We start from the raw sequence: 20,926 nt of genomic DNA on the forward strand, positions 1-20,926 counted from the left end.
TGTTTGTATCCAAACAAATTTCTGTTTGGGACTGGTTGCAAACAAATATATGTTTGCAACATTTTGTAACATATCTCAATTTTATTTGTTTGGGTACCAACATATTTTTTATGTTAGAACATATTTTTTATGGGCGAAGAGAGGATTTTTGTCAAAGAGAGCAACAACAGGGCTCTCTCGGCTGCGGAATGCTGTTTTATAACAAAAAACTGTGTGTATGGTGTAAAGAAGACGCAGAAGAGAAGACGGGAGGGTAAAAAGTTTATTTACTTTGGTGGTGTATATGCGGCCAAACATGTGTGTGGCGAAGTGGAAAAGAAAAAAATAGTTTGAATTATGTTCTTTTTTTTCAGTTGTCTAAATACAATCGTTGTGTAAAGACGGTAAAGTGAGTGAATAAATCAATGTTTGTGTTTTCATAAAGAAATGGTGCGTTTTAATAAATTAAATGACCAATACATTTTATAATTGAATCGAAAACGTGAATGGAAATATTTTATTGCACAAAGAAGAAATCGCTTTTAATATTGGTAATAACATTAATACTTTAATAACAAAACCTTTATTACATTATATAATCATTTAATTCCAGATGCCGATTTGATGATTTCGATTTTGAGGAGAATATGTTTTATTTCACAACTAACGAGAAGCGTTCAAAGATGTTTCAATCTTTTATAATTAATAGATTCTAATTGTTTTTCTTTCTAAAAGTGTTAAGTAGTAGTAGGACATTTGCAACCCGCCTAAAACATTAACACTGAGAGAGCGGCTACGCAGCTGATTTTGATAATGTCAAAATATTAGACCAAGAGAAGAGAGAAAATAAAAGGTTTTCACTCGAAGGCTTACGTATACAACAAAGGATCGTCAAAAGTATAAACACCAAAGAAGACAAAGATAATACTAAGTTTCAGTATTCCATTGCATTAGCCAGTTCTGTGATAGGATTATTTTAACTGTGATTTTACTTATATATACAATTATTTATTATTTAATTATGTTTATTATTTAATTATTTATTAATTATGTGTCGTGTAGTCCAGTTTTTTAAAATAATAATAAGTAAAAATAATGATTGTATTTAAATGAATTAAGTTAAATTTGTGCAACAAGAACAAGAAATGAAATTAACATCAAAAATTCAACGGTGACAAAATACCCCTAAGTAATGTTGGAGATATTTCCTGAGTATTTCAGCCATGTAAAACTTCTATACAAGTGGTGTCTTAAGACACGCCGTTCGGACTCGGCGATAAACTGTATGTCCATATCTTTGAGCTAATATGAATCGGGTGCACTCATTGATATGAGAGAAGTCTCCCTTGTCCCTTCTGGGATGTTTGTGGAACAATTATTATTATATCCAAAATAAACACAAGCTCTTGATAAAGTTGGAAAAAAGCAAACGAAACGTTGAGCGTAATATGAAATAAAATTCGTTTTATTGTCATAACTGAACCCTGCAATAGGAATACCGAGCACACCGGGGACTCGGTATAATCAGTATCTTTATATTAGCTAAATATAACACAATGAGTTCCTCAATAATCAATTTTATTGATATTTCGTCTGTAAATCTTAGAAGTTTGGTCAAACAAAAAATCTCACTTTCTCGATTCCACATTCATGAGAATATGTACCACAATTCATCACACTTATGTTCTGGAAATCTGCTTCACAAGTGAGCACAGTTTTTTTCTTTAGAATATAATTTAATAATATGTAATGTTTTACTATGTAGTTATGCCGTTTTTTTATGTTTCCGACACAAAAACAAATTTGTTGGTAATTGTTGAATATTGACAAAAGTTTTGCGTAATTAATTCGCATGAAATTTATTCATTTATTGATAAAGTGAATCTATGAATAATCCATTGGCAAAAATTAAATTTCAATGTTGCTGTTTTGCTCTGTTTTTTTGCCTTCTGTCATATTCGAATGTAATTAAAACTCATACATTTGCAGGGTATAGCGTTTTTTGTTTTCTAATTTATGGCAAAATATTTGATAATTTTAATCATATTTGTGTAAAAAAGCAGAAAAACAAAAACACATCCAACACAGATATCCATGGTGCGGTAATAAATAATAATTAAATAAAATTAATTTCAAATGCAGAATTGATTTTGCCAATAATGCCACAGACAGCAGCACAATATGTTTAGCACCGCAAGGGTTGGGAGATGATGGGCCAACCAGCCGAGACGATTGCCACCAACATAATTGATGTTTACGACAACGATACGTTATCATTGAGCCATATCAATTTGAATGTGGGTAAGTGGCCTGATTTATAAGGATATAGCCACGGGAGAATTACCGAGGCTCATGTGGATTATGAAATTAATACGTTTTAATTGGATTTAATTTATTTAAATTTATTCACCGCATTAATAAGCCAATGTCAACAATGTCAACGGAAATAATAATTTTACATATTTTATGTACGCTGCGGACTCATTGTGATTACAGTGTTAAAAAACCTACATAATTCGTTTAAAAACACATGTATACCTATTTACATAAAAACAAAAGAAAAAACAGATTACGATAGCTAAAAAATATTTACAGCCAGACTCGACACAACTAGTGCGTGTGTACATTCATAATTATGTTTGTATTTATGCTTACTATATACACATGTACGTACATACATATGTATGTATGTACATTCTGCACATACATTGGACATAGGCAATTGCCCTTAAAGACCATATGAATTTGCAAATATGTAATCATCATTATAATTGCAATATAAATTAGATACATTTTAACTGCGGTTATTGCTTAACTACCAATGTTTATTAAGGAATAAAATGTATACTTGGATTTTTTCCTTTATTTTATTCCACTTGGAACATAGTGCTTCTACAAGATTATTCCAACCTAATCTATCATTATATATAATTTTTATATCAACGTAAGATTTATTTATATTTTTTAGTTCTTTTAAAATAGTTCTTCGCCACGTCATTTTCGGTCGACCTGGCCTCCGGCTTCCTTGGATAAGTGTATGTATTTGTTTTTTTTTTTGTAATTTATTTGCGTATACTTTAGTATTTTACTCCTGTTGGACATAGTGTAGTTACGTAAAATCGAACGAGTTAAGGGTGCATTCCACAGAGAGTCCAATTGAGGCACAATGTTTTTCACTTTTTGACAACATCCAAAATGTATCCACATCATTGAATTTATTGTATCTAAACCGCCATTTCCGATCCCAAGCCTGGATGTGGAGGGAAGCCCACTACCATAAAAAAAATAAAGGAAAAGAGAAAGCAAATACCCTAAATGCTGACGATGCACACTGGTCGAAACCACTGATCTAGCGGCGCGAAAGTAAAAAAATCGAACTATAAAATTGCGAAATATTTTCCATTGTATCGATTACAGACACTTTGCAGACAAAGATTTTGTTTTTTAATGTTTGTCGTTGCAAATATTCACTCAGTTATTCACTATCAAATACAAGAGTTTTTGTTGCATCAGATTTTAAAAAATTGTTGCTAAAAACTTTACTTCATATTTGTTTAAATATTAAATAAATTCGTCATGAAACTCGACAAGATTTATATTCAATTAATAGCAGAGGGTGAGATTTAAATTATAAAAATTAGTTTGGGGTCTGGAGGAACTTAGTTATATAGCAATAAATTTTCAAAAAAATTCAATTTTTTTGTGTTTTTATGGGTTTTACGCGCTTGTTCCATAGAGTGCATCTTGTAAACTTGGCCGAACTTATGTTCTATTATTTTTTGGGGAATGAAATTGGACTCTCTGGATACGGAATAACCACATTAGGGCTGCATATATTTGCAAATCTTTTGATGACTGCACTTTTAAAGTAAGGGATTTTGCATGAAATTCATACAAATTTAGCTGTGCATTTGTATGGGATCTAAATCAAAATATGGACCTATCTTAAGAAATGTTTGCAAGGAGGATTTCTACCCCCGGAGACACTATAATACCATATTATAGCTAAATATGTTATTAAATATGGGATAACAAGTAAAAATTCAACGAATCGGGGGTACCATAAAAGGGGCTACATCGAAACATAAATCCGCGTTGAAAATGTTTTGTAAGAAGATTTTATACGCAATGAGAACACGGAATGCAAAATTACAGCCAAGTTGGTTTAAAAATGTGGTCATGATATTCAAAATACCTTAAATTGGGAGGTATGGTTATATGGGGGCTATATCAAAACGTGCACCCATGTGCATAATTTTTGGTGAAAATATTTTGTGACCACTAGGAACCCTAAGTACCAAATTACAGGCAATTGGCTACGAAATTGTGGCTTAAATCCTCAAAATACCGAAAATCTTAAGGTACCGTTATATGGGGTCTATACCAAAACATCAGCCGATATTGTTCATATTTGGTCCATTATTACCCACAGGTACAAGCTGACTTTGTGCCAAATTGCAGTGACGTATCTCATTTCGTTTGCAAGTTATTAATTTCGCGCCGCTAGATCAGTGCTTTCGACCACCGTGCGATGGCCGGAATCTACATACCATGATCTGCGTATCTGCACATGGAGTGTACGAACTTTAAATTCATATAGTGTAGTTCGAGCGCTGGCGGAAGTACTTCATGAGTACTAGGTCCAAATCACTACCATACAAGAAATACAAAGCACAGAGCGTCACCACCAATACGAATACGTAGAGGTGGTTTATTTTAAAATAGTTGCAATGAGACGAGATGCGAATTTGGCTGGAAATTTGTAGTTTAGTGGAGGCTAATAGAGAGATGAAAGACTAGCGACAACACCATTCTTATCTGCGCCCATGTCCCGACCAAAGACAATAACCATGATATTAAAATCATCCTAGCCCATTTTAAAGCAAAAAATATAATGGGGAATATGATTAGCCCATGTCGATAAAGTACATAGTGAAACATTCGATAGCGCAACGAAGACTGATTGACTTAGCGGCTGCAAGGAATATGGTAATAAGCTGCACCTGATTTAGACATCTCGACGTTCATAAGGACGTAAGTCACAAAATTGATCATATTGTGATAGACGGAAGGCATGCGTCGTACGTGTTGGGCGTACGATCATTTATAGGAGCAGACGTCGACTAATACGCCTCAAAACACCGGGAAAACTGGACAGCAGGAAGCTGCAATCTCAGCAGACTGCCACAACTTACTCCACTCAACTAACGCATTTGTAAAATATGTATAAGCACTCATCTTCCGGTATAACGTTAGTGCACAATAGAAAAGGATTGGCCATTCCATGGAAACAGAACAGTTTTTGGAAAAACTCCCCCAACGGCCGCCAAATAGTTCGATGAGGAGTGGTGTGCTGGTACTAAAGAGAAGACAGCCACAGTGAAGATAAGACAGTAGTAATTCGGCTAAAGAGTAATAAGGCAGGAGCTTGTTAGCACCATCTGGCAGAAAGAAAACATGCCACTAATCCACCATTGACCAGAACTTCAACTTACGTCAAATTCTGGAGAAAAGTAAAGAGGAGCAGATCGACACCTACTAGCTCACTAGAGGGCTACTTTCTGCAGTTCTTAACGTTCAAAGGTACTCCAAGCCATGTCTTAGTATGGTATCCCCGGAAAGCTCATACGGCTTTACAAAATGAAATTGACTGACACGCGATTATCAGTTGAAATAGGAAAGGTGAGCAGTTCAGATCAGATCAAGTAGTAATGGATACCATTATAAGATTAGAAGAAGAATTAGCTGCAGTTGGGATGACAGTAAATGGTGATAAGAACGGAATGGTGGTATACGCGCTGAGCGTCCAATAAATTTGCATGTCATAACCGCAATAAACAGCTTCGGTTGAGAAATAAAAAGAAGAATAGTATTGGCCAACACATCGTCGGTGTTATATGGGCTTGTTCCTATCTACTCTAATTTTCGAGATATCCACGCTTCGACGCGAAAGCTTAGTTTTTCTCAGGTATGAAATTAAAATATTAATTAAGTTACAAGTTTCAAAACACCTTTCAAAAAATCAGAACATTAATTTTGGTTTAGAAATTTTTAAATTATTGTGGCAAATATGGGAAATGTTTTCAGTCACTTTGTTCCATATGATTTACAATATTCTACTTTTATGTCATAAGTGTTGATATGGAACAAATCGACAAAAAATCTATTTTTAAAAAATTCTCTATAACTCTTTTTCAGTCAGCTCCACGCGGTTATGAAGCAAACATTAAAATGCGATTATCTCAAAACGAGAAAGTGGTGTATGGAACACTTAAGCATGACACCGCCGATATGCTACTTTGGACTAACGAAGCAGTTTAAAAACAAAAACCACCTTTTGTCAAACAAGAATCACACTCTACTAAATCTGGACGTATTGACGAAGAACGCATTTTTGCAAAAAAAAAAAAAAATGCCGTGTAGAGCACGAAAAAAATATTAAGAAATGGTCCTACCCATAGTGGTTCCACCCATTGACCAAAAGTAAAAAACTGAATGTCAAATTTCTGGTACAACCTCTGTCAACTCTGACTGCTATGAGATGGAACTTTCCAAAACTGTATTTGTTTTCGTTTCATTCCGACGCTACTTCTTGAGATTAATTCCAAAAGTGAGAACATGTGACTCTATGTTTTCTTAGAGTACTTTGTAATGCCATTTCGCCCATAAGTTGACCAAAGGTTTTAATCATCGCCGGTACTCATCTTTGGAACATTTTTCCAATGTAGGTCATGGTCTTAAGATTACCCAGTATTAGTATGAGCTGCCATCTAGTGCTTAACTTTATATGGTGGGTCGTAGACTAAAGCTGCCCAAGAATATGGTATATACTGTTATACAACAAATGTATTGCAAAGATCAAAATTGTAAAAAATTGCATAATAATTGTTCCTTTATGGCAACAAATTATGTTAAAGCTATACTGTTTTTTTGTGCAAAACTCTTACTATATACAACATATAATATACAAAATTTATTAGCAATTTATAAAAATACGGACTAAAATAAGAATTACCTACTACTTTCAGTGATAAAAAAAAACCGTCACAATAATCAATGATGAATCGGCCACAGACAAGTATGCAAAGAATGAATATTTGACTCAATATGTATTGTTGGATAATGGACCATTGCAGAACTGTCTGCTTTTCGCTTTGAATACATCAAAATACCTATTCAAAGTATAGGTAAAAAATAGACCCTCAGTGCAGTATTTTAAAACGACCTACAGCAGAGCCATATTTTCTGTCTCAATAGTATTGGAATGCCTACATTTTTAGTAAATTGATAAATATTTCCCTCTGCTATCATAATAAATCTCAAGAAGTGCGCCAAATCCAATAAAGCCCATCAAATATGGAAATAAAACCCATTCTGGAAAAGCTGGAATGCCGAATTTTGGGTAGTATATTTTTACCAAGCAAAAACGTATGCGAAATCGGGTTCATGAACATAAAATGATTGGGAAGACATCCCCAGTGACATCATTAGGAAATATTTTATAGTCATTATACTGAAAGTAAGTAAAAGAGCTCCAGAAAGCTCAAACAAGTTCAACTACCACCACTCCTATGGCCAGATCATGACATATTCATTTTATTTGTGTAATTTGCTGATGTAATATAACAACACTAAACTAATAAATACCTCGGTCCAAAATCCTGATACCAAACCTTATACAAATTTGGGTCTAAGAAAAAACTCGAAAAAGATTAACCAGCGAAGGATCAAGATTGTTATCTAACTGTATGTATAGTGCTGCTCAAAACATTTGCAACTCAGATGCCTATATCACATTCAATCTATTTTTAGGGACATTTAGAGTTTTGAAATATATTTGTTTTTGTTATTTGATTCTTTATTCGCCCTATTTGAAAGATTTAAAAATGACTATTCTGTTATGAGCACTCCTGTTACAAAAATGTGTGAAATATCAGGGGAACACATATTTTAGCCTGCTTAAAACATTTGCAACTCCGTGGTACGAATATCTTACTTACTTAGCTGGCCCATTACAGAACATTTGTTCAATAAGGCGAACTAAGAAGAGATCTCCAATTCTCTCTGTTTACTGCTTCGCTTTCTGGAATACCGCTCCTTTTCATCTCTTCATCCACTTGTTTGCTCCATTTAAGCTTAGGCCTGCCAATTCTGCGTGTACCGCCATGTGGCACGTATTTATAGGCCTTTTTAGCGGGTTCATCATCGCTCATTCTTATGATATGGCCTAGCCAACGTAATCATTGCATCTCGATACGTTTATCTATACAGATGTCGTTGTATAGCAGATACAGCTCGTGGTTCATACGACGTCGATATTCACCGTCAAAGCAGATTGGTCCAAAGATCTTTCGAAGAATTTTTCTCTCAAACACACCAAGCACTGCCTTGTCTGCTTGCGCAAGTACCCAGGCTTCGGAACCATATGTCAGCACTGGTAGGTTCAGTGTTTTTAAAGCGTTGTTTCTGTTTGACGAGATGTGCCTTTATTCCTAAACTGCTTACTCAGACCGAAGTAGCATCTGTTGGCCAACACTTTTCGTATTCTTTTTCGTATTTCACAACTGATGTTGTTGGTTGTGTTTACGGCGGTACCGATGTAGACAATGTCCTTTACTACCTCAAAATTATAGGAACCAACGTCAACAGTTGGCCCGATCTCTATGGACGCATTGCGCGTCGACACCATCAACTTGGTCTTCTCGCCGTTTACCGCCAGACCCACTTTAGCAGATTCCCTTTCGACTTTTGGAAAGGTGTCAGATACTTCCTTTACCGATCGACCTATGATGTCAATGTCGTCGGCATAAGCAAGTAATATATGGCTGTTCGTGTATATTTTTCCACTTCTTTTGACCTTCGCGTTTCGTAAGACCTTCTCCAACAGGATGTTGAAAAGATCACGCGACAGGCCGTCTCCTTGTCTGAAACCTCTTTTGGTAATACACTCTTCGGAGAGGTTCTTTCCTATTTTAACCGAGGACCGAGTATCAGTTAATGTCATTCTACAAAGCCGAATGAGCTTTGCAGGAATACCAAAATCAGACATGGCTTGGAACACCTTTGAACGTATAGGGCTGTCGACGGATGCTTTATAATCGACGAGAAGATGGAAGATGTCGATCTGCATTTCTTAGGTCTTTTCCAGGATTTGTCTCACAGAAAATATCTGGTCAATGGTGGATTTGCCCGGTCTAAAGATGCACTGATAGGGTACAATAATTTCATTGAACATAGGCTTTAATCTCTCATACTATCTTATATGCAATAGGGAGCAGACTTATGCCCCTGTAATTGGAGCACACAGTCTTATCTCCCTTCTTGTGGACTGGACATAGAATGGTACGCGTTCTTCCTGCCAGATGGTGCTAACTAGCTGATGCATACATCTTATCAGCGTGTCGCCTCCGGTTTTGAACAGCTCGGTTGGCAAGCCATCGGCTCCTGCTGCCTTATTATTCTTCAGCCGGTTTATTGCTGTCTTTACCTCATCCTGGCTGGGCGGTATACATTCAATACCATCTTCTGGGATTGGATCTGTGATATCTTCGCCGTCACCGCTACTATCGGATACCAACAGTTTGGAAAAATGTTCTTTCCATAACCTGAGCACACTATCTGTGTCTGTTACCAAATTACCTTGCTCGTCTCTACAGGAGAATGTGCCTGTACCAAAGCCATCAGTTTGATGTTTTACTCTTTGGTAGAACTTTCAGACTTCATTCTGGCTCCTGTACATCTCGATTTTTTCACACTTTCCATTTCTCTCTTTTTCCTGCGGTAAAGACGATTCTCCTCTCTCCTTTTCCCCCGACACCTGTCTCGTGCGCTACGCGTTGCTACTGATTGTAGAGTAGCCCTATATGCCGCATTTTTCTCTTCGGTAACAGCACGACACTCCTGGTCATACCATGGATTCCTTGGTGGAGGTCTCTGGTATCAAAGTATGGATTTTGCGGCTGTTTGCAAGGAGTGGGCAATTTTGTGCCATTGTGCTGATATGTTATCGGGACGAGGAGTGCTTTCATTAAGCTATTGGGCTGTGGCTATCTGCTGTTTCTGCAGCTTACCGATGTCCAACTTCCGTATTGTATCTGTTCGTGCTTTATTTGCGAAGTTTAGACGGGTACGTACCTTTGCTGCAACAGGGTGGTCCGAATTTATGTTTGCTCCTCGGAACGATCGTACATCCAACACTTTCGTTGAATGTCTTCCATCTATCACAACAAGATCAATTTGATTATCTGTTCTTTGATCTGGAGACAGCCAGGTGCCCTTATGAATATCGAGATGCTTAAATCTGGTACAGTTAACTACCATCCTTTTTGCAGCTGCAAAGTCTATCAGCCTCATACCATTGTCAGATGTTTCACTGTGGAGACTGAATTTCCCGACTGTTGGGCCAAAGATATTCTCCTTTCCAATTTTGGCATTAAAATCGGGTAGAATAATCTTAATGTCATGGGCAGGGCAACGGTCATAAGTGTCTTCTTAGAGCTCGTAAAATTTATCCTTGGTCTTTTTGTCCTTGCCTTCAGTGAGAGGGTTGCTAACCCGACGCCCAAACTCAAGTTTTTAACGTTCTTATGGGTGAACGCGCGGCACATGTTAGCTCACTACCTTTAACGGGTGTTAAAGATCAATTTTGGCGAGTTTTTTGTATTGATTGGCATCACGCTTTTACGAGGAGTACATTTTATCTCACCTCACGGTGCGCGTTAATTAATTTTAAATGAAAGGTGCTCACACCTGGAAAGTTTTTGCGGATTCTGAAACTGTAATTTTTGTAGATGAGAAAAATAAAAAACAAAAAATCGCCGGAGGGATTTTCAAATAAATCGCGGTCAAAGTTCAAATTTCAAAATTTTCTACAAAATTGACCTTAATGGTATTTTCGTAGGTTTTTCCATTTTTGAGATATAAAAGTTCAAATTGGGACAATGCACTAACTGTATCGTCTCCTTATAAAACAATGTCATGAAGGGTGCACATTAACTTAATCTTGCTTGTTATTTATTAGTTTTAAGTTCTAATAAATGAGTAGTGTATGTAAAGTTGTTTTTTCTGAAAAGGCCATTTTCTAACTCTGTTGCAATGCTAAATAAATAAATTAAAAAATATATATAAATGACCGTAAAAACTAATATAATTCTTTGATTGAATAAAGGTTTCGTTTAATTTAGAAAAGGTTTAATTCAATTTGGAAAATGTTTAATTTATTTGAAGGGCAAACCTTGGCTTCAGCTATGATAAATTTTGTATCGATATTTCCGTTATATGTTTTTTATTCATCTGCGTGGAATCTATGTATGTCGACGTGCTCTTTTATCTGTGGAAATCGCTCCATCGTCAGGTGGATGAACATATTGTTGGAGAAAACTGTCCATATAGGTCCTCGTTTTTATATACATTGCTGCTCAAAACATTTGCAACTCAGATGCCCATATCACATTTAAACTATTAAAAATATTCTTTAAATAATCCACGCCTTGAAGGGCCAAATAAAAATATTCTTTAATAAATTAATAATTGTCCCCACTTTTATTTAACATATATTTCGAGAAAATATTCGAAGAATCTGTACGTGGAAAGAATATTGGTATCCAACTAAACAACACCTTAATAAATAATGTACGCTATGCCGATGACACCGTATTTAATTAATAGTCGCAGTAACACAAAATAGCGAAATATACGAATTAAAAATCAACGTCAAGAAGACAAAATAAATGGTAGTAAGCAGGAATCATCCCGAAAATAATACGCCACTAAAGATAAATAACGATGAAATAGAGCGGGTGACAACCTACAAATACCTCGGAATTCAAATCAACGATAAATGGGACATATCAAGAGAAATTAAATGCCAAATAGAAATGGCAAGAAACAATTTTTTTCAAACAACAAAGTTTTACTTAGCCACGACATAAGTCTTACTACAAAAATACGATTTGTAAAATGTTACATACGATTTGTAAAATGTTTTATTGTACTCTGCGGAAACATGTACTTTGAAAGCTGTAGATGAAAAAAGACTGAACTCGTTTGAAATATGGATATATCGTCGAATTTTAAAGATCCCATGGACCGAGCGCATTACAAACGACGAAGTGTTAGAACGCATGAATGTCGAACGCCAATTAATAAAAAATATAAAAACACAAAAAACCGCATATCTTGGTGACATTATGAGGCATGAAAATATAAGCTTCTGCAAACAATTATCCAAACAAAAATCGATGAGAGAAAACTTAGAGGGCGGCGGAAAACATCATGGCTCAAAAACATATAAGATTGGACTGTACACCATAACGAAAAAGCTCTTCTGAATGCCGCCAAAAACAGAAACCTATCTATAATTTAATAAACTGATTTATTAAATATACCAATTTATCATTATGTAATTGTATGTCGCTAAAGCCCGAATACGGAATGGCAAATAAAGAAGAAAGAATAAATCCACGCTTTGGAGGGCCAAGTAAAAATATTCTTTAATAAATACACGCCTTGAAGGACCAAGAAGTAATGTACTCTGCTTAAACTTCATCAAGAAATATGCTTTAGCATCACGAGAGCTTAGTTGCTTACTGTGTGAATAAAGCTGATGTTTTGTTGGTAGAGCCAAAGATATTAACCAACAGGAACATCAATGAGCAGAGAAAAGTGGACTGTATTTTTTTATAAATTATTCCTCATAGCCAATGAGGAATAATTAGCGGTGCAGATGAGAAGAGAAATAAAACAAATTTATTAGAATATTTTCAAATAACGTTATAAAACTTATATTTATTTTGAATTCAATATTAAATGCTTGAGACGAGAAGAGACGCTTACCAGTCGGTTAGGGCAAGAGAAGTGATTTTATTCAAAGAGAAGAGTACTGGTGAATCAATGATAAAAGCATAGAGCAAAGAGGAGACGTGAAATTAGTACAATTCAGTAACGCATTATTTAATATAAAATGACATCAAGCTATACTTATATGTTAGTTTACATTAAGAGGGTTTAAGCATAATACAAATTAGCACATTTAGAAATTGTTTAAACGAAGTTTGAACATGCTCCCGCGCCTTGGCCAGAATGGACAATAGTTGATGGGTGCCAGGTCATTCTAGATTTTGAGATCGCAGGAACATTTAGATTTCAGGTCTTCTTGTGAGTGGTGTGCTGGGTTATATGGAAAAGAACTGATTAACTTCGGTCGACCTATAAAAGAAAAGATATTAGCGCATGCTTCGAACCTATAAAGAAGAGAAAATATATGAGAAGAGTATTTTATTTGGTATTTTGAGGAATGTAGAATGAATTTTGATATTTTATTTGTTAAAAAATGTTTTTTTTTGGTTTCTAGATTTTCCCAGAGTCGGGCTCGAACTTGGGACCTCTAGCACAATAGTCTGACATGCTTCCTCTGGGCTACTGGGTCAATTGTGATGAGACGAGCTTAGTAATGGGTGGGTGTTGTGATTGTAAAATGATTACAACGTTAGAATTAGGCGGCTTACCTTTTGCAAGCTATTTTTAGATGTAGGACACGTGTTGTAATTCATGTGGGCTGGCTTTGTTTTTTATTTTTAGAAATGGATTTGAGTTGTTTTAAATTCGAAATAATTTATTTACTTAAGAAAAAGTCAATTTGGAAAATCGATCAACTCCAGTATTGAATCCCCTTTCTTAGTGATGGAAGACTGGAGCACTCCCACTGGGCTAAGTAACTACTTGAGAAGAGATTGATACTGACTGTATATGATCTGTTTTAATTAGATAAACACCTATTTAATTAAAAATAATCGATTTGTTCGATTCCTCCTTAGTTATTTTAATTTCTATTTTGCTCCGAAACTTTGTATGTTCTATTTTTAGAAACTATTTTCCTTAAGTTTATTTTATTTCTTCATTTCTAAATTTTTACTACGTGTTTTTATTTGTAATCTCCCTTGTTGTTATTTTTGGATGTTCTGGATAATTTTTTTTAAGTTTTTTAAACAAACAAAAATTCACTCCTACCAGGGCTCGAACCCAGCACCTCTGGACTGGTAATCAACTACGCCAGCATTAAGCTACGCTAAGCCGTTGGTGTAGGTTGAGATTTTGGCTAAGTGAGTCAGTGTAATGTAATTATATTTAGTTTTATAATTTTTGTGAGTTCTATAAATTTCTTTTACTCATAATTTCCTAATGTTTACTTGAGATGATCAATTTTTAAAGTTTTTTGTGTTGTTGTTGGCTTTGTATTGTTGGACTGCAAAATAATACTTGTTGTGTATTTATTTCAGCTATAGTCCATATTTTGTTGCTTCAAAATTTGAAGAAACAAAATGTTTAACAGTGGATAATGAAATTGATTACTACGAGCGGAGGCAGAGAATACTATAGTTTCGGAAGCAGCCAAACTTCCTCATCAGTTCTCTTAACCGCTGACTCGGTGTCGATAAACAGGTCAATAAGAGTGACCAGAAAATTAAACAGAACGAGAAATTTTCTGTATCCTCCTAAATCTGTTGACCGCACAATTGAGTCAGAATAATCAAAATCATATACCCACTACTGTTTTTTATGCTGTCTTTGCATCGCAAAGAAGACAAGCATAAGTAGTGTTGTTTGCAGTAAGCAGAGATCACAACAAAATGTTGTTTTTGCTTTATGCGTAGTCAACAAGTAAGGCCGTGCTGATTGCCTGTTATTGTTGTTGGCTTTGTATTGTTGGACTGCAAAATAATACTTGTTGTGTATTTATTTCAGCTATAGTCCATATTTTGTTGCTTCAAAATTTGAAGAAACAAAATGTTTAACAGTGGATAATGAAATTGATTACTACGAGCGGAGGCAGAGAATACTATAGTTTCGGAAGCAGCCAAACTTCCTCATCAGTTCTCTTAACCGCTGACTCGGTGTCGATAAACAGGTCAATAAGAGTGACCAGAAAATTAAACAGAACGAGAAATTTTCTGTATCCTCCTAAATCTGTTGACCGCACAATTGAGTCAGAATAATCAAAATCATATACCCACTACTGTTTTTTATGCTGTCTTTTCATCGCAAAGAAGACAAGCAAATGTAGTGTTGTTTGCAGTAAGCAGAGATCACAACAAAATGTTGTTTTTGCTTTATGCGTAGTCAACAAGTAAGGCCGTGCTGATTGCCTGTTATTGTTGTTGGCTTTGTATTGTTGGAGTGCAAAATAATACTTGTTGTGTATTTATTTCAGCTATAGTCCATATTTTGTTGCTTCAAAATTTGAAGAAACAAAATGTTTAACAGTGGATAATGAAATTGATTACTACGAGCGGAGGCAGAGAATACTATAGTTTCGGAAGCAGCCAAACTTCCTCATCAGTTCTCTTAACCGCTGACTCGGTGTCGATAAACAGGTCAATAAGAGTGACCAGAAAATTAAACAGAACGAGAAATTTTCTGTATCCTCCTAAATCTGTTGACCGCACAATTGAGTCAGAATAATCAAAATCATATACCCACTACTGTATTACTGCAAACAACACTACTTATGCTTGTCTTCTTTGCGATGCAAAGACAGCATACAAAACAGTAGTGGGTATATGATTTTGATTATTCTGACTCAATTGTGCGGTCAACAGATTTAGGAGGATACAGAAAATTTCTCGTTCTGTTTAATTTTCTGGTCACTCTTATTGACCTGTTTATCGACACCGAGTCAGCGGTTAAGAGAACTGATGAGGAAGTTTGGCTGCTTCCGAAACTATAGTATTCTCTGCCTCCGCTCGTAGTAATCAATTTCATTATCCACTGTTAAACATTTTGTTTCTTCAAATTTTGAAGCAACAAAATATGGACTATAGCTGAAATAAATACACAACAAGTATTATTTTGCAGTCCAACAATACAAAGCCAACAACAATAACAGGCAATCAGCACGGCCTTACTTGTTGACTACGCATAAAGCAAAAACAACATTTTGTTGTGATCTCTGCTTACTGCAAACAACACTACTTATGCTTGTCTTCTTTGCGATGCAAAGACAGCATAAAAAACAGTAGTGGGTATATGATTTTGATTATTCTGACTCAATTGTGCGGTCAACAGATTTAGGAGGATACAGAAAATTTCTCGTTCTGTTTAATTTTCTGGTCACTCTTATTGACCTGTTTATCGACACCGAGTCAGCGGTTAAGAGAACTGATGAGGAAGTTTTTTGTGTTAAATAAAATTTTGCTCGGAGTAGGGCTCGAACCTACGTCCTCTTGACTACTAGTGGAGCACCCTAGCACTATGCTATGTTAAGCTATTTCGAAGCTTTACATTTTTGGTAAGTGAGTATGTGTATGAGCATAAGCATTGAAAAATATCAACACTCAAAGAAAAATGTGAGTTAGTGGAATTAATTACAGATATATTTTGAGAAGAGAATCATTTAAGAAACTAACCAATAGGTTAGTCCTTCCCCACCAACGAACTGAGACGGTTTTTTGGACAAGAATCAAAAGTGTTTGTATGGATTATATTACAGATGTATTAAAAGTATCTCAAAATTGGTATCCAGACTTAATACCTACACATTTTTTTGTAGGTTTAGACGTTTTTTGAGATGAGCTTTTACGTTTTTTATTTTGGCCAATTGAAACAAAATTGGATGCAATGAAGTTTGCGGTAGAGGCGAGTGAATTTTCTGCGAAAATTGGGCCACTAAGTACCCAGCCAAATATGGTGTTATACGCTGATGTATTGCCAAATACATTTTTCTTAATGCCATCCAGATTTATGAATCTTTCGACGTCTGCTCCAAGGATGATATCAATTTCAGAGGATTCATAAAAGCGTGGGTCTGCCAAATCAATATTTTTAAGAGATTTGTGATCAGAGATTTTAATAGAGACTGCGGGAAGAGGTTTAGTGACTTGAGGCAGTACGATGGCTGAAACAGATAATTTTATTTCGTGCTTCTTAGCAACTATTGATATCTGACATTCGCTTTTAGAGACTTGTTTTTGACCACCAACGCCAGTAATTTCAAAACAATCAGTATTTTTAATTGGGAGCTTTAATCGATTTGCACAAGTTTGAGTAATGAATGTTTTTTGAGATCCAGAATCTATTAATGCTCGTACAGTGTGCAATCGGCCATAGTTTTGAACTTGAACTAAAGCTGTTCTCAGAAGAGTTGTATTGCTTGCGGTGGAAAAATTTGCTTGAATTTGAGACGAGACGGGTATGGCATAGCTTTCTATTTGAGATGAGACGGGTATGGTAGAGCTTTCAATTTGAGACGAGTATGATTGTCTGTTTTTATTTGCATCATATTTTATAGAATTGGGCATACTATTATTTGGTGTTTCAGAGTAAAAGCTGTTGATGTGCAAAAGAGTATGGTGGGTTTTGTTGCATATTAAACAAGTCTTTGTAGATTTGCAATTAATTTTAATGTGGGATGGGGATAAGCAGTTGCCACATATGTTACTTTTCGTAACGAAATCAATTCTTTGTTGAGTAGTTAATCTACGGAACTCAGCACAAGCTCTAGTTTGATGATTCTCATGACAGTACGAGCATTTTAAAGTCAATTTTTCGTAGCAATAATCTGGCGTGTCAGAGTAATTATGAGACGGGCTCGATTGTTTTTCTTTCATATTTTTAATACTTTGAATTCGTTCTACGACTTCGAACCTGCTTGAGAGAAATTCGTCGAGTTGGGACCATGTAGGCATCTCTCGGTGAGATTTCAGAGATTGCTCCCATAGAGACAGGGTTTGCTCAGGTAGTTTTGTGGAAACCAAATGAATTAATATTGGATCCCAACTTGCCACATCAACTTGCAGAGTTTTTAGGATGCAAAGACAATCATTAACTGTAGAATGAATATTTTGTATAGAGACACTATTTTCTGTGGCAGCAGCTGGAATATTAAAGAGAAGGTTGATCTGTTTGTCAACTAAGACACGCTTGTTTTCATAGCGTGATTTGAGTGCATTCCAGGCCAATAGAAAATTATCATTAGAGAGAGGATACCTTTTGACGATATCACCAGCTGGACCTCTGGTTTTATTTCTTAGATGGTAGAGCTTGTAAACTTGAGAGAGTTGTGGGTGATCAATATAGACTGCCGTGAACATATCACGGAAGGATGGCCAGTCTTCGTAACTTCCGGTGAAAATCTCGGTATCACATGGAGGAACATTGAGGTAAATATTAGAGTTTTCGAGATGAGATTGATAGACATTTGGTGATACTTGATCAGAATTTTTATTTTGAGCGGTGTCCTTCTGCAAATTTTGTTCTGATATTTTGAGAATGTCCAATATTTGAGATTTAGAAGTGTAATATGCCTCTGCACTTAAATCAAAATTTTGTTTGATGCTTTCTCCAATGTCCTTGACGTTGGCAGATATAATAGACAACATAATAGTTTTGAACGACTCTTGTACAGAAGCCCAACGATGTTCTAAATCATTTAATTTAATTTGAAGAACTGTGTCAGTTTGATCAATTATATCGCATTTCCCAAATTGAGTGCAAAAATTGTTCAAATGATCGCAATCAAATATAAACTTATTGTGCTCAGGAGACGTTACTATAGCGATATTTGGAGTGTTGGTAGGAGTAGATGCACTTCCTGAGAGCGACATTATTGTTTTGTGTTAGAAATTATTTACAATTTTCTTTGGGTGGAAATAAGTGAGCAGATGTAATATTTTATACTCGGGTGTAATAAGCACGGTACTTATGTTGGTGTTTTTGTTCTCTTAGTGAAACCTATTTTTAGACAATGGTATCGATTGTATGCGAGATAATGCTATTGGTATGGAATAATGTAATGAAATTAGCTTTACAGCATGAGAAATTATAGACCAATGATTTGAAAATTAAAAAAGTTTTGAGTTTGCCGGGATTCGAACCCACGACCTTATGACTGGGAGTTTAGCACTTATTCACTATAACGCGGTTTAATGTAGGGGATTTTGGCAAAACACTTAACAGATTATTTGAAATCTAGTTTTGTGTATCATTGAATAATTTTTGAGGTTTTGGTGATTTAAGCGTAGAAAATATTTATCAAATTTCCTTTTGTTCGCAACTTTGGTGCATTTAATGGAGATTTTGTTTTGTGGGTGAGATATGATGAGACGCGATTTAATGCAGTGTTGTTTTTATTTGTGCATATAATGTGATAACTGAATATGGGTTTTAGAGAAAATGTGCAAAATTGTCAAAGTGAATTAAGTATGATATGAAACTGAACTTAGAGAGACGAATGTGAGCAATTCTATAAAAATGTTCATCCCAACGAAATTGAAAATTAAATCGTCTGACAGGGATTCGAACTCAAGTCCTTCCGTCTGCTAATCTGTCGCACTTGCCCCGGGCTATCGTGTAATTGTGCACGACAGTAGCAATTTGCAATTACAACTCTCAATAAAAAATTTTTAGTATATCATAAACTTGAGGGTTTTTTGTATCTTTCTTTCTCTTTTTTGCAATTTTTTAAACTTGAAATCTTGTTTTTTTATTCTTCACAGAGGATTGTTTATGCCTTTTTTCTTTTTTCGCACTGAGAATAAATTTGATATTACACTTACCGACTCCTTGTTTATAAAATAGAGTAGCAGTTGATTTATTTGTTACCTAGGATTGACCTTTGGACTGGTTTCTTAATAAACGGCCTCGAAGGATCATGAATAAAGCTGATGTTTTGTGGGTAGAGCCAAAGATATTAACCAACAGGAACATCAATGAGCAGAGAAAAGTGGACTGTATTTTTTTATAAATTATTCCTCATAGCCAATGAGGAATAATTAGCGGTGCAGATGAGAAGAGAAATAAAACAAATTTATTAGAATATTTTCAAATAACGTTATAAAACTTATATTTATTTTGAATTCAATATTAAATGCTTGAGACGAGAAGAGACGCTTACCAGTCGGTTAGGGCAAGAGAAGTGATTTTATTCCAAGAGAAGAGTACTGGTGAATCAATGATAAAAGCATAGAGCAAAGAGGAGACGTGAAATTAGTACAATTCAGTAACGCATTATTTAATATAAAATGACATCAAGCTATACTTATATGTTAGTTTACATTAAGAGGGTTTAAGCATAATACAAATTAGCACATTTAGAAATTGTTTAAACGAAGTTTGAACACTGTGTTTTAAGAAAATCGGTTCAGCCGTGTTTGAGTCTATACGGAATATACAAACATACTCACTAGGGTGGTTTGAGAAAATCGATGTCGGATTTTTTAGGCTGCGCCCTCCTTAAGTGTTTAGTTTTGTTAGATTTTATTGTTTAAGATTGTTTGAGCACAATCGGAATATGCTAACAAGTTCCACCTGGGCCTCAATATTTCCATGGGTCCTATACATATATGTATAAATGAATATTGTGAAATGACTGGTTTTGGGGGTCGAACACGCAAAGTTTAATAATGGGTTTAAATAAACATTTTCAGCTTATACTGTTATATAAGACTATTTTATGCATATAAGACTATTTAGTTAGCGCGGACCATGTACATTTATGGATTCTAAGGGAACAGGAATAACAGTAGTCTGTTGACATGTTGTATTTGATGGTATGTTTAATAATTCTATAATAAATTTATTAAATAATTATCATAGACTAGGAGACCCGGCGAACTTCGTCTCGCAGTTTGTTAGGTACAGAACTTGATGGCTTTGATTCAAACCTATAATACTATTATTGCTATCATCTTGTTCAGTGGCAAATATTTCTTTGTTTTGAACTGTTTAGGATGATCTTTGAAGCAGATGTACATTAGATCAGCGTCAGGCACCATACTTTTCTTTTGCATACTTTACGGGGTGTCATTGTGTGAGTGCATGCTTTTTCAATGGGTTGAATTGTGTGTGTGGAGAGAGCAACGTTAAATAAGCGCACGGGCGCCTAATCGCCTGACGCTGCATTAGATCAGCGTCAGGCACCATACTTTTCTATTGCATACTTTACGGGCCGTCA

This window comes from Musca autumnalis, unplaced genomic scaffold, assembly GCF_047663935.1.
Source record: "Musca autumnalis isolate F117 unplaced genomic scaffold, ASM4766393v1 scaffold_5, whole genome shotgun sequence".
Classification (NCBI taxonomy): Eukaryota; Metazoa; Arthropoda; class Insecta; order Diptera; family Muscidae; genus Musca; species Musca autumnalis.